General features: G+C 34.6%; 1 protein-coding gene across 4 annotated transcripts in view; it reads right to left on the minus strand.

The window, feature by feature from the left end:
* RYR2 (ryanodine receptor 2) overlaps positions 1–16879 on the minus strand; it is a 567940-nt gene that overhangs the window by 348945 nt on the left and 202116 nt on the right. The window lies entirely within an intron of this gene.

Below are 16879 nucleotides of genomic sequence, written 5' to 3' on the forward strand. Positions count from 1 at the left end.
AGAGTCATGTTACTGGTATATACAGTGGTACCTCGGTTTTCGAACATCTCCGTTGACGAACATTTCGGTTTATGAACACCATAAATTTTATGGATCTATGGTATCATTAGATAGAAAAAATTATGTTAAATTGCTGTTGTAGGGGTTGATTTTAAAGGTCTGGAACGGATTAATCCATTTTGCATTACTTTTTATGGGGAAACCGCACCTCGGTTTTCTAACGTTTCAGAACTCGAAGAGTCTTCTGGAATGGATTATGCTCAAAAACCGAGGTACCACTGTATTAGTAATAGCAGCTCTTTAATGATCTGTATTACAAAAGAGAAACAGTTCCTTAAGTAGCAAGAAAGTGGCAAATAACATAACAGACTCAGTATCCAAATGCCTAAGGAAAGGTTTAGCAAATGCATGTCCTAGGGTGAATTCTGAGGTAAACACACAAGACAAGACAAGCGACAAAACATCCACAGAATAAGACTGACTGAAGTGCAATAAACTTGTAACTATGCATGAGCAATGCAGTGACTTCACAACACATCTCTTATGAATGTAAATAAGAAGCATTTCACCGAATGCCTGCAAACAGTAAAGAGAATGATTTATATGGGGGCAATCAAAAAAGGGAAATAAAAAATTCATAGTAATCTTAAACAATTTTAGAGTTTACACAACTACCAGATCCATAAAACATAGAAGACAATTGAACGTTTATTCCAAAAATTTTATTATCCAAGTATGTGGAATTTTCAAAAAAGTATATGGATTCTATTAATTCAGAGAAAATAAGTATTTTAACATCTGTAGAAAATTATATTCAAAATTTTATCATATTAAAGACTGGGAAAAGGGCAACTTCATTTTTTCAAATAAAAACAAAATGTCCATTAAAAAAACAAAATAGTCATTTAAATGCCAACTTAATTTAGCAGGGAGGACATGAGAATTATACAAAAGTAATTAATTCTAAATTATGTCATCACATGAAAAGTGGGACATTCATATGACATCTCTATTTTTGTATTCATATTTTAATTAATAAATTCAGGGCACATAAAGATGAACTATTCCATAACCTAAAAAGAAAAGTGCGGTTGCTTCTTCCAAATTGCTTCACTTGCTTTACTGTTTAAGGTGGAGAATATTATTATTATTAAATCTATAGGTCACAGATTAAGTAGTTGTTCTATTCTGGGCTTTGAGCTAAATGCTTCACAGGTAATCTTACTGTCTGCATTTTACATATGAGAAAACAAATGACATGTAAATGCATTACAAATCTTCCACAACAACAAAGTTCACACAGCTACTAAAGGATAGAGCTTGACCTTGAAATTGGGTCTCTGACTTCAAAGCCCCATTCCTCTAAACCACCTCTACATACGTACACCAAATCCAAAATGCAGCATATTTTTTCTCTTTTGCTTCAAAACTTTAATCTGTATTTAATTTGGAATTACTCACCTGCCTATTTTACAGTAAGTACCATCTAATACAATGTGTAAACATCAGGGTAAAACAATTTAAGATGCACCTAGAGACTCTTACAACATCAAAGATGTTAGTTTCATTTGTTCTAACAGCATGTCTAATTTTTGGCAAAAGATAAATTTCTAGATAATTACATCACAACAATAAAATACCCATCATATTGAGGCATATGCAAGAAAAGTAATTAAAATATTTAATGCATGCTACAATCCATTACTCCACTATTAATTTTTTTAAATAACGTATTTTGCAATGTATAATGTGCACTATTTTGCCCAAATTTATGAGGGAAAAATAAAGATGCACATTATACATGGACAGTACTAATTAAGTATCTATATAAACGTTTTTAATTATTTTATTTATGCTTATGATTTAGAAGTGTAACTCTAGAACTCAATAATGATATCCATATGCAAAATAATACCCTGGAATACGATAATCGGTTTTGTTGAATTTACGACAAACTTGCAACGACGATGAAGAATTTTTGGCCTTCCGTGATGCATAAATACCGTAAATTTGTTACCAGTACATAAAATTTCTTGTACCTTGTATCTGTTCTTGTGTTTTGTAATTCTTGTCACATAAAATTTTTTGTACCATAATATGTCAAAAAATAAATGCTAAAATTCCCTTATAACACAAAAAATAAGTACCTAATATAAACAAATAAAAATTTCAATAAAACAATTAAAATGAAAAAATGTTTTCCCTGAAAGCTTGAGCCAAAAATGTGCGTGCACATTATACGCAGTAAAATATGGTAATAAATTAAAGAAAGAAAAAAGAACTACTCTGCCCCACAAAAAATTCTTCACTGCACAGGTTTATTATTAAGATTGGGGGCGGGGAGGACTTCAAATTTTCACACTATGTTCCAGAATTCAAAATAATATAACAAAGTCATTTAGATTTTTTTGAAGTAAACTTACGATTTTTGAGGGTCCACATTTTTAATGAACATGACAAATTCAGAAAAATATATAAATCTTGAGTATATAGCTTGCGAAAATTTTACTAAGATAACAAACCCATGTAATCAGCACCCAGATCTAAAAGATGCCCTCATACTCTCCCCAACGGGAACCATTATTTCTCACCATTAATTAGTTTGCCTTTTTTGATTTTGGAAATATAGACTATGTTGTCTTTTTGCCTATGTTCTTTAGCTGGCATTACATTGGTAAGATCCATCCTCTTGTCACATGTAATAGAAATTAATTCATTTTTCCTGTTTATTCCATTGAGTGAACATATCAAAATTCATTTATGCATTCAACAGATGCACATTTGGGTTGTTTCCTATTTGGGACTATTACAAATTATTCTGTACATTCTTGTATGTATCTTTTGGTGCATACATGAATATATTTCTAATGGATATGTATGAGGAGTGGAATTACTCGGTCATCAATTTATAGATACCAAGTTATGGTAGATATTGCCAAAAAAGGTTTCCAAGTGGTTCTCTGACTATGCTCTCATCAGCAGTGTGTACGCTTCCAATCTTACCAATACTAAATATTACTAGTATTTTTATTGTAACTCTTGAGGAGTGTGTAGTAGCACCTTGTCACAGTTTTGATCTGCAGTTTTCTGATGCCTGCTGAAATAAACACCATTTCATATGCTTTTGGATATTTGAATATCCACTCTTGTGAAGTATGTTGTTCAAGTCTTTTTTACCCATTTGTTTTCTCTTAGGTGTACTATCTTTTTCTTACTGATTTGTCAGAATTGGTCATACTATTTTAATCATTGTAACATCAAAATAAGTTTTGATATCTGGTAGCCAAAGGCCCAAACTTTGTTCTTTTCTTAAATATTGTATTCGCTAATATTGATCCTCTTAATTTCCTATAATGTTTAGAATCAATTTATAAATTTTCATGCACACAAGAAGAAAACCTGCCGAGATTTTGATTGAGTTTGCATTGATCTACAGAGTCACGTGGAAAGAACTGCCATCTTTATAATATTCTGTCTTCCAATATGGGAACTTTGTATATTTCTCCTTTTTCTTTTTTAGTCATCTTTAATTTGATTACACTAATGTACTATTATACTAATACAAGGACACTTATTTAGAAATGTCTATTTTGTAACTGCTTTTTACTAATATATAAAAATGTAACTGATAATTTATATTGAGCAGTGACTTTGCCAAATTCATTTTTTAACTCTAGTAATGCCCTCTTTCATCACCTTTATTGAATACTGCACTGAAATAATTCAAGACGTCACTGATTTTCTATATTGTAGGTAGTTTTTGCCAGATTAAAGAAGTTTCCTTGTATTACAAATCTATTAGTTTTATGTTTTATTTTTTAAATGTTTTAAAGTATCTATTAAAATATATCATTTTTTTCTTCTTTTGCCCTTAATATGCTGAAATACATTAATTGGTGTTGTGAATACATTAACAGGGTTTGAATTAACTTGGCTGTAATGTGCTATTGATTTTATATGTCCATGGATTGGATTTTCTATAATTTACAGAGGATTTCTGCATTTATGTGCTTGATGGATATTAGTCTATGACATTTTTTTCTTGCAAGGTCTTTGTCAGGGTTTAGGATCGGGTTTTATGTTGGCCTCATAAAATTAGTTGAAAAGTGTTCTGAAATGTTGGTATAATTTCTTCCTTAAATGTATGGTAAAATTTATCAGTGAAGCAATCTACGCCTGGACTTTTTTGTGATAATACTTTTACTCACTAATTCAATGTCTTTAATGGATACAGGACAGTTCACATTTCCCAATTATTGTATGAGGGTTGGTAAATTATAGTTTCCTAAAACTGTATGTTTCTAGGAAATTTTAAATTCATTGGAATAAAGTTATTCAATATAGTCTGTATTTTCCAATTGGAGGTGCTACGATTTCCTCTTTTTCATTTCTAATACTGTAAATTTCATATTCTTTCTTTTTTATCTTGTTCAGTTAAGGGTTCATCAATTTTACTAGTCTTTTCAAAGAACCAACAATTGATGCATAGTCATTTGTTGAATAGATGGCCTAACTGCCATTTAACAAGGAATTAAAAGAAATCCACATTATATACTTTTATTAAAACACTGGCATTTAGATGGGTCCATTACATTTTAACAAGCTATAAGTTTATCCCTTCTCAGTGAACAAAAAAGCGGAAGGGGAAAGAAGCTATTTATTGAGAACCTGCCATCATAGGCATTGTGCTACATACTTTTATACTTGCATTCTCTCCTATAATTCTTAGAATCATTAGTTAGCAAGGATTTTTTTTTCTTTTTCTTTCTTTTTTTCCTTCTTCATTTTTATATGTACTTACAATAACAGAATTAAGGATTCACTGGACCTCAGACTGGAGTATCTACCCAAATACTCCCAGGAGAAAGCCAAATAAATTTAAAATGGAAAATACAAAGTATTGAATTAAGACAAATATGGTATTAATGTTGGGGAAATAAGTAAGAAAAAATGCACCTCTCCAATCTACAGTAGGGAATGTGATTTCTATTTTAAACTACATGAGACCACAAAGTTCTTTCTGTCATCAGTTTGAGGGGGATAAAAAAAGTTATCATAAATTTAATTAAGCAAATGAGGTCACAAAAGTATGTCCAGTAATTCACTGAATTATACTTTGGCAATCTCGCACACTAATGCATTTGACTTAATTCAAGGAAAGGGTTTAGAATTTTCATTGAGAAGTTTAGGGGTTTTTTTTAAATTTATTTAAACTACATAATAGAAGAGCAAGATCTGCTACTTCCTAAATTATTCTTATTTTAAAATAAGAACAGTTCCTATAATATAAATTGATTTCTGAATTTGTCCAAATCCTCAGGAACATATATATATTTTCTAACTCAAAATTACCACTACCTCCTTTCTTTAAGCACAGAATACTTTAAATGGCTCTTGCATAATCCTTAATGTTAACAAATTGAAATGAATGAGTACTTAACAAATAACATGGTCACTTTCTTCCATGTAGGTTCTCCTCAGAATTACTAAGTTTGATAAAATACCACCGGTAAATTCATTTGGGAAACAGTCAAAAAAAGAATGAACAGTTTGTGAGGAACAAAAAAGCTATGAGACGGAACTAGCTCTATTAAATATTAAAACATTTCTAAAATACAGTGAATCAGTGCTACTTGGTAGAAAAACAGACAAGTGTGTGTAACTGAATATTTAGCTTAAAGTAGCTGAATATTTAGTTTAAAGTAACTGAATATTTAGCTTAAATTTAGTGTCATGAATAACAATGGGACTATTGCTTAGCTAGTGGGGGGAAAATCAACTCAAATAATAACCTTGAACTGTAGATGGATCTACTAGGAATAGTAATAAACTCCATATAATAATAAAGTCAAATAAATTCCAGACCTATTTCCTATATAAAAAGTGTTAGGTGAAAAGAGGAAGATAGAGATTTTAACAAAAAGATACAATGCAATCCCAATCAAAATCCCAGCAAGTTATCGTACGGACATTCACAAACCGATTCTAAATTTATACAGATAGGCAAAAGACCCAGAATAGCCAACAGAACATGGAAAGAGAAGAATAAAGTAGGAGAACTGACCTTACCCAACATCAAAACTATCTCTAAAGCCATAGTAATCAAGACAGTGTGGTATTGGTGAAAAACAGACAAACAGATCAATAGAACAGAATAGAGCCCAGAAATAGATCCACACAAATACAGTCAATTGATCTTTGACAAAGGAGCAAAAGTAATTCAAAGGAGGGGGAAAAAAGATAGTTTTTTTCATCAAATGGTGTTGGAATTGAATATCCACATGCAAAAATAGGAATCTAGACACAGACCTTAAACCCTTTGTAAAAATTACTTCAAAATAAGTCACAGACTTGAATGGAACACACAAAACTATAAAACTCCTAGAAGATAACACAGGAGAAAATCTAGATGGCCTTGAGTTTAGTGATGACTTTCAGATCCAACACCAAAAGCATGATCCATGAAAGAAAAATGAATAAGTTAGGATTCATTAAAATTAAATCTCTGCTGTGTGAAAATACCGTTAACCAAATGAAAAGACAAATCACAACTGGATGAAAATCTTTACAAAACATATGTATGATAAAGGACTGGTATACAGAATATACAAAGAATGCTTAAAACTCAACAATAAGCAGGGAAACAGAAAATGTCAATAAGATACCACCACACACATAGAATAACTAAAGTCCAAAAAGCAACAACACTAAATGCTGACAAGGATGTGGAGCAACAGGAACGCTCACTCATTGTCAGTTGGAATGCAACATGGTACAGCCACTTCGGAAGATAATTTGGTGGTCTCTTACAAAAGTAAACATAGTCTTACTATATGATCCAGCAGTCACACTCCTTGGTGTATACTCCAAGGAGCTGAAAACTTAGGTCTACATGAAAATCTTCACACAAGTTTATAGCAGTTTTATCCATAATTGCCAAAAATTGGCAGTAACCAAGATGTCCTTCACTAGATAAATGCCTAAACAAAAAGCTGTACAGACAATGGAATATTAACAATAAAAAGAAATGAGCTACCAAGCTAAGAAAAGACATGTAGAAACCTTCAATGAATATTGCTATGTGAAAGAAGCCAGTACGAAAAGATTACATATGTTATGATTCCAACCATGTGACACTCTGGAAAAGGAAAAGCTATGGAGACAGTAAAAAGGTCAGTGGTTACTAGCGGTTGCCAGGTTGGGAAGCATGAATAGGTGAAGCATGCGGACTTTTAAGGCAGTGAAACTACCCTGTGTGACACCATAATGGTGGATACATGACACTACACATTTGTCAAAACTTACAGAGCATACAACATAAAGTGTAAACCCTAATGTAAACTCAGGCCTTTGAGTGATAATGTATCCACACTGGCTCATCAATAATAACAAATGTACCACTCTAATGCCAGGTGTTCATAACAGGTGTGGGGGAACTTCTAAAAATACTCTAAAAAGTGAGCTGAACAAAAATATTTTTAGACATTAAAAAAATATATTCTAATGTAAAGAAATAGTTCATAACAAATACCAAATAATTATTGCATAATAAAAAAAATGAGAGAAATGTAGGAAAACTTAAAAAAAAAACGATGCTATGGGACTCCATGAGTAGAAACATTACTTCTGTTTGGAGGATTATGGAAGATTTCAAGGAAGACACATCTTTGAACATGTACATAGAAGGATGGGATGAACTTTTAAAAGGCGCAGAACTCTAAGTGGAAGAACTCGTGTGACGAGAATGTGAGAATATATCATTTGGGGAAGAGAGAGTACACTCAGAGGGAGTGAGTCCAGTTTAGACAGAGAATGTACAACATGAAGAACTAATGAAAGCCCGACATGAAGAAAAACTGAACCTTAAATTCCATCATAAAAACTCTAGGTCAGGGCAACAATTAAATTAGAAACAGTCTGCTCAGGGAAGGGTTACATCCGTTAACCTAGGCAAGTGAAAGGCCTAGAAGGAAACATCCACCATAAGAGTGATCTGATTAGTGGCTGAATCCACCCAGTTGCACAGATTTCCTCCTCAGCAATGCTGGAAGAGTTTTCAGGGGAACCAAAGACCCCTGATGGGGAAACTACAAACAAGTCTACTCAGTATTTGCTTTTGACCCTGAAATCCTATTTTTATTTGAATATCTATGCAGCATCTACGTCAAATCCATTCTGGAAGTATAGAGACTATATCTCATGAATAAATAAATGACATAATTCATTTTCCTACTCATACTACTATTGTTATGCCACTGATACTTCTGTTCTGTAAATCATTAGCAACAAAGCAAAACAAAATCTCCAGGCCACAGGTGTATAAAGACAATCTCAGTTTTTATCTGTGACCCTGGAATACTGTTTTCATTCCTTCAACCCTTCCCCCCCCCTAAAAAAAAAGCATATATTGTTTATATTTATACTGCATACCTTCCGCTATATCCTGTCCTGGTAGAAACATCCCTCACTCCTCAGGCTCTGTCTCCATTATCTCTCCACAGAGTCTTACACATTTACTTAGAGCCCAGGTACTCATGATATATCTGTAGAGTGAACAAATGCAACTAACTCCAGCTCATGAAGTGTTAAATTTTCCTGGTTTATTGTTGTCTCTGCTGTTACTTACTTGTCCTTTCTTTCTCTCTCTCTCTCTCTCTCTCTCTCTCTCTCTCTCTCTCTCTCTCTCTCTCTCTCTCTCTCTCTCTCTTTCTCCCTCTCTCTCTACTGTCTAATCTCATTGGGACACTCTTCTGTCATATCAAATAATGTAATGCTTTCAATATGTCTTCTCGTCTCACACCAGGCTCACTCTCTCCAGAACAGTGGAAATTGGTGCACTGCAACATGAAGCCCACCCTGTGTGGCCAGGGGTGCCTTCTCTGCACTCGGATGATGGTTTAAGGTTTCCTATCTAAGAACTTAGCTCCATGTGGTCTTAGAACTAATGGCCTCCCCATTATCTCAGAAGCTACATGAACATTTCTGGTTGTCCCACCAGTGCTAGCCTCAGGCTAACCGTCGATACTTTCCATGTGTTCTCTCAAATCCCCAGGTTACCCACTAGCTTTTGCTTTTTTCCACAGCTCTAAGATTAATTGCAAAAAAGCATAGCTTCTGAGAGCATGTGGCTGCAGTCAATGGAGTCGCTTGCTCTGCTTTTAAATGTTCAGAGGTGCAACTCTATGAAGATTTGGTATGTGTGCATATTATCTATATTTTTCTGGGGAAATGTTCGATAACTTTTATCTGATTCACAAAGGTTCATGACTGGAGATGGCTATATACTTTCTCATCCAGAACGGGACACTGGGCAGTGAAACAGGGAGCATTTACCATCTGATTCATTTGCTGCCAAATATTTACACTTCAAAATATATATGTTTTTAATTTTAAATATGCAAAAAAAATCAGAGGAAGATGTCCAAATTGAATGATGCTAAAATCAAATAAAATAGTGTATATATTCAAGAGTCATAATCTAAAACAGACGTAACTGCACCACGAGAATCAAATTACTGTTGATTAACTTGGCCTCCTTATTGAGTTTGGTGCTGGATTCTCTGGAAAACATAGATACAATGTTGTATCCTCAGCTTCAGAGTGGAAAGTAGCCTTTCTAGAGACAGAAAGACAGCAAAATAAAAGATGCATATTCCAACACAGACAAATGTCCACATTCACGTAAGTGGGAGATAAACAGTGCTGCTCAGCGACTGTTTTTAGCCATCAGCCCTTAAGAAGATATAAGTCACTGCACCTGTTTCATAGATGAAGGACAGGTATATGGCTATGTCCAGAGGCTTTGGACAGATGCTGACTAACGACCATGTCAAGTTATTAAATGTCTTAAAGTCTTAGCATTATAGCTCCATTTCCAAAGCAGTGCTCCTGCTTTCCCAGAGATGTTCCTAAACAGAACCCAGCCTCCTAAAATAAAATGTTAAGTTATAGTAGACATTTGAAAATTGCAGTTTCAACGTAAATAGCTAGTGACATCATACTGTCCACAATATAAACAGACTAATCCATGAAGCTTTTCACAGTTTTTATCTGTTGAGGACATCGGCCATGTATGATGGATGTAGGCCTGTGTGTAGAGAGAGTCGGTAATGAGGAATTGGATGAGTAATTAGAGCTCCGTCCTCTGTACTCTCATTGAACCATTGACTATCAAAGCATGTTTCAGCCACATTACAATTATTTACCTTTTATGTTCATTATTAAATTGCTAAGTTCCTCAAAAGCAAGGATGCACTCTTATTTATCTCTCTCTGCAGCCCAGAAATCACAATAGCAACTCAATACACTTTTATGAAATGAATGCTGGATGGATCAGTTGGGTAGAGAAGTGATGTGGGTTTCCCATTTCCCACCTATGGAGAGAATTGAGCATAGACTTTGATGGCTTGTCCTACATAAGGATTTAACTTGCCAGACCTAGTTTAGCTCAAGAACCGGGGTCCTGCCCAGCGGGTCAGGCAGTTGGAGCTCTGTGCTCCTAACGCTGAAGGTAGCCAGTTCGATTCCCACATGGGCCAGTGGGCTCCCAACCACAAGGTTGCCAGTTCGACTTCTTAACTCCCGCAAGGGATGGTGGGCAGCACCTCCTGCAACTAAGACTGAACACGGCACCATGAGCTGAGCTGCCGCTGAGCTCCTGGATGGCTCAAGTGGTTGGAACACAGACTCTCGACCGCAAGATTGCCAGTTTGATTTTTCAACTCCCGCAAGGGATGGTGGGCTGTACCCCCTGCAACTAAAAACGGCAACTGGACTGGATCTGAGCTATGTCCTCCACAACTAAGATTGGAAGGACAACAACTTGACTTGGAAAAAAGTCCTGGAAGTACACACTGTTCCCCAATAAAGTCCTGTTCCCCTTCTCCAATAAAAAAAATCAGGAGGGTATATAATTGTTACCCCAATAAATTTTAAAAAAAAAGAACCTAGAGGATTCCAAATTTGAATAAATATTTCCATTATGGCATAAGGATTCTAACTCCATGTCTGCTATGTATTGCATCAAACAACGTTACAAATTATCCAACATTCATATACACATATAACTATCTTCCTTCTTCCAGAAAGAGAACCTAATTTTGTAGAGGTGCCCTTACCTCATCCTCCCTGAGCTCTGAGCCAGCGGTAGTGCCCCATTTTCCCTTGCCAGTAATAATTTAGGCATGAATATGTGCCACTGAGAGTGAAGGGAAGGCTACCAAGGCAATTCTGGGGAAAGCCCCTCACTCCCAAAAAGATAAATAAAGAAAGCCATCTCCTTTTGGTGCCTGTGGATAATTTTGAAGTTGGATAGTACCCCTAAAATTGTAGTAGCCATATTGTAATTATGAGGGAAACAAGACTAATAATGAAACCAACAGTGAGGAGAACAAAGTAGACAGAACTCAAGACAGTCTGAGCCAGAGCCTAATCAATTACGCCTGGATTCTCTTCCTTTGGACTTTCTTTGTCCTTATTTTTTTAAAACCACATATGATTAAATTGTGAAGGATGACACAACAGTGTATAATATGATGCTGTTTGTGTAAAAATATTTTTATGTATGATACTCTAGATGGATATAAACCAATCTTTAAGCTGTGGCTATCATCAGGGGACAGGATGATGAAAAGGTATTTTCATTTTATACTCTTCTATATTATTGTTATGAAAACAAATGATCGAAATGGTTCTGGAATTTATACTGAAATTTAAATATATCTTTATATTGCATGCATGGCAGGGACTAATTACTCTTAAAGCTATTAATTAAACAATAAACAAATGAATATATATTCATATATCATATATATGTATGTATGTGTATGTATTTATGTATAAATATATGTGTGTGTGTATATATACTCCATACCATATTCTAGGCAGGCATCTTGCTGAAGCACAGTGAAAATCATGAGTGTTACTTTTCTTTATTAAACAGTAGCCCTTTCACCCTTTGGCTCTGATCTCTTTGGAGGCAAATATCTACTATCCTGACAGTATTTAAAAGTGCAATTATAGTTTTACATCCCAGTTGTTTAATTCTGTATTTTAATGGAGACTTAGGATATGCAGAGCAGTAACTTATTTGAAAATGGATAACATCAAGTGTTTAAGTAAATTTCACTTTCTTCCATGAGTCATTAACCCACTCACCTGAGAATCTTACTTTTAATAATGTACAGAACACAGTCTATTTATATGAACCTTAAGCAAGGTTTGTCAAGCTTCCTTTTTCTTCTACATGATACCAATTCCCTTTCATGAAGAGGAAGCAAATAGAAAAAAAATCAATATAAACTCGACCAGGTAGACACATTGACTACTCTTTTAATTTTGGATCCTGGGCCATGTCTGCCCAAAGAGCTTGAACAAATCAGTCTTTCAGATGTAGTGCCACTGAGCATACACCAAAATACCAGAGGACTAAGGAAATAATGGAAATATTAAGATCTACTTTTGGTACTACCATAAATACTGAACACTCAGAAAACTCTTCAGGAAATAAAGTCAAATGTAAAATGTGTGTGAATCTATGAATGGGAATGTATTATAAGTTAGACAGAAACTACTATTGATTGGTTTGCAGGAAAACCAGGCTCCTGTCAAAACGAAGTACACTTTTCAGTCCTTATTCAACTACATTTCGTAGATTTTCATTTGATCTCGTCCATAACATGTACTGAAACTCTGTACTTCCAAGATGTAATGGGCCAGTTAGTGACACCCCAAAGATGTCACCGTCCTAACCCCCAGAATCTGTGGATATGTTTGTTACATGATACTATGTTGCTGGCTTTCAAGATGGGAGGATGGGCCCGGAGCCAAGAATGTAAAGTAGAAAAGGCCAGGAAGGCACGTCTTCCCCAGGCAGCCCATAAGGAGCACCGCCCTGCCCACACCTTGATTCTAGCCCATGGAGACATTAGACTTCTGACTTCAAGAGCAGTGAGGTAATAAATTCATGATGTTTTAAGCCTCCACTCTTCTGGAAACTTGGTACCGCAGACACAGAATTACACATGCAGCACCTTGGACTGTTCTCTCCTGGCTCTCCTCTTATTTCTCAGACTACATTCTGTGGGACCCTCGGCTGCTCCCCCCACTGCTGATGGTGGCACCCCTCCGGCTTTTCCACGGCTCTTCTCTTATGACACAAACACGGATGATAGAGCCTAAAAGCATAGACTTTAGAGGCCAATGGACACGATTCATGTCCAGTTCTTTTCAGGTCTAGAGATTCAATGTTGTTTCTTTGAATACATTTTCTACGTTGAGTATTTGAATCTTCTTGTTCACTATAAGCATAGTTTGCTTTATTTCACTGAACATAATTATAGCAGCTTTAATTCTCTGTCTGGTAGAACCATCTAGGGCTTGTTCCTGGTTGTCTTTTCTCTTGAAATTGGGTCACATTTGCATGTTGTCTTCATATGTCAAGCAATCTTGGATTGCATCCTGTCCAGTTGCACTGTCAGATTCTGGAGTCTCCTGCATTACTATGACGAATGTTGATAGATTTGCTTTAACAGACAATTAACTTGGTGGGATGAAAACTGCACACTGCTAGGTGGCAGTGCAAACCTCGGTTCCGTGTTGCCCTTAGCAACTGGGATGAAATGACTCATGCCCCACCCCTACACGCACGCACACGCACACGTGGGTTTAAGCATCAGCCAGAGACTTGGGCAGGGTTTAGGCATGGAAACTGGGTTTCCCCTCTCTGGATTTCTCATTCCCAGGATTACTCCTTACTTTCCAAAGGCCCTGAATTCTATCTTCAGACAGGCAGCATGTTCTGTTGGAGTTTTCGTTACCACCTAGCACTGACTTCAGTCCACCTTTAAGCTAAAACCCTTATAAAAGGGGCAACTCACCAATTCCGTTGGCTAAGCCTGACTCTTCTCCAGTATCTGCCTGGTTTGATTCAACTCTCTAAAGCCTTCAAATAATTGGAATTTCAGTGTTGCTTGTTTGTTTTGTTTGTAATTTAATTTTGGCCCAAAGGTTATAGCTGTTTTTTCTCCAGACAGGGTAGGCCCGGTAGGAGTTGTTCAGGTAAACCCACAGCAAAAACCATAATAATAATGAAAATAGCACAGCTCTAAAGCCTCTGTGTGCCAGGATTGCCCCTCACACTTTATATTAACTTATTAAATTCTCACATGAGGAAGAAACTATTACCTCCTCCATGCTATAAATGAAAAAAAATGGAGGCAGAGAAAGGTTCAGGTGTTTGCCTAACATTACCAGGAACTGAGTTTGCTTAAAGCGTTTGCTCTAGAATCTGTGTGCTTAACCACGATGAAATACCACACAGATCATCTTGAACTTCATCTTCTGCTCCTGCATTTATATAAAATTATCTTCCACGCAATTACATGCCCGAAATTGGTGCTTCAATGTTTGATAAATGTATTTCTTAAAAACTCATTAATGGTGCTTCAACGCTTAAAAAATGTATTTTTGAAAAACTCATTTACCAGTAAATGTAGCTAGTTGCTTCTTATGCATTTCTGAGTACTCTCAGAGCACAGAGGTTTTATGAGAAGAATGCTGCAACTGTATTAATAGTACTCCATATTCTACAACTTTATTTTTCATAAAAACTGGACATGTCTGTGTCTGATGTGCATCTCTTATAATTCACTGTAGAATTTTGTAACTTTAATTACAAGACATAATACAGTTTAGAAATATGAAATATTCTTAGAATTCCACATAAAATAATAAACCATTTTAGTACCTTGCAGCATGAAACTCATATCAGGAATATTTCTGGACACTTTATGCATTGTTTCCTGACAAGTGTTGTTTCCTATTAGAATTCTACAAAAAAAAGCCTCATAAGGTCAAATTGTTCCTTGGAGAAAAAGTTTAAATGATTTTTATATTAATAGTTAAACAATTCTACTTCTCTGAGAATTTATTGTGCAAATCCAAAAAAATTCAGAGGAATAACAGTTCCACATACCCAATTCCTTCCTCATGTCATGCTATAATTATACACATTTCTGTGACAACACACATAAATTATACTATAATTTTTTTCTCTATCTGTGTTAGACTGTGAACTCACTGATCACAAAACTCATATTCATTTTCTGTACACAGATCCTTGTAAAGCATGTCTGATAAATGCTCAAAAATTTTGCGTTAAATAAATGAATGATTATGACTAAATAGTTTTATTCATAAGAAACATTATATTACAATGTTACGTTCTGATTTTTATAGATTTTTAAACTATCATTTATAATTTAAATTATAGTAAACTACCAATTACCTCTAATAAAGAAAATACACGACATAAATTGAATGATGATACCAATCGCCTAATTATAAATTTCAACCTACTTCCTTACCAAAAAGCAGGATATAGGGGCAAATATTGGTTTTAGTTTTTCTGTTGTTATTGGTTTTTTTTTTCTTGGTTCAAGCCATAATACTCTAATGAGGGATCTGTAGTCAAATGGCAACAAGCCAAAGTCAAAAAGAACAGGATCCTAAAATTCTCTCAGAAGGAAATAAACAAAAGACAAAAAGGATAGTCAATGCTATAATTTTAAAATATACTCTCCTAAATAGAACATACAAGTAAGCACTCAATATACTCATGGCATTAAACAATAGCAATATCTTTTCAACAAATAATACCTTTAAATATTATCTGAGTTCCAATCAAGATGGCAGTGAAAAAGTTTCAATAAACTTTTCAATAAACTACATGGACCCCAAAACCAAAGCTCTTTCCACTATGCTATGTCTCCTCTCACTTCATATCTATGTATGCTCCTATGAAATGGAATCCTTCAATTAAACTGGATGTTAAAAAAGTAAAATTGTATGGAGAAAGTGCCCATCAAAAATGTTTATGAATTAAATAAGGTATAATAATATAAATAGCCAGAGTATAAAATCACCTAAATTATTAAACTTCATTAACTAGAACTAATATAAGTTGATATCTACAAAGATAAGTGAAATGTTGATATCCATCAATATAAGTTGATATCTACACAGATATGAACATCTTTTCTAGATGGTCATACAAAAAAAATTATTTTTATTTGTGAACATAGATTTGAATTTTAAAACTGATATGTGTCAATGATGTTTAAAAATCTGGAGGTGTTATTCCAGGTGGAAATAAAACTAGTTGAATTGAGAAATATTTTACTCTAATTTAAGCCTACTCAAAAGCTTTTCATTAAAGAACAGAATTTTTTTTAAAACTTTATATAGGTCAATACAGTAATTTCAAACTTCATTGTAACGAAAAATGAACTCGGAAAATTAAAATATGCATAATACAGGGGTTTTTGTAAAATAAGCTTTCAGTCTAATATTAAACAAAATCATTGAAGTTTCCATACTTGGTAGTACACTATTAAAATTTAAAATTAATTTAGAATTAATGCACAAACCTATTAAAGTCCTAAGCTGTGCTACACTAAAATTTATAAAACTACAAGGCTAATGAAAATATATCACATCCTAATTGATCACCCATTTTCTTTTGAATAGTGTATTATCATTTTTTTAAATCTTGTCACTTATCCAGACCCAAAGAATGGTCAACAACAACAGCAGCAACGCATAGACCAATATTGGCAAAAAAGTTTTCAGATTATTTCCTGGAAATAGTATATTTATTAAACCATTTACTGTAGTAATTATGGCACACAAAAAAGAAAGAAAGAAAAAGAAAGAAAGAAGGAAGGAGGGAGGGAGGGAGGGAGGGATGGAGGAAGGGAGGGAGGGAGGGAGGGAGGAAGGGAAGGAAGAAAAGAAAGAGAGAGAGAGAGAGAGAGAGAGAGAGAGAGAGAGAGAGAGAGAGAGAAAGAAAGAAAGAAAGAAAGAAAGAAAGAAAGAAAGA

The sequence above is a fragment of the Rhinolophus hipposideros genome (genome assembly GCF_964194185.1).
Source record: "Rhinolophus hipposideros genome assembly, chromosome: 26".
Lineage (NCBI taxonomy): Eukaryota > Metazoa > Chordata > Mammalia > Chiroptera > Rhinolophidae > Rhinolophus > Rhinolophus hipposideros.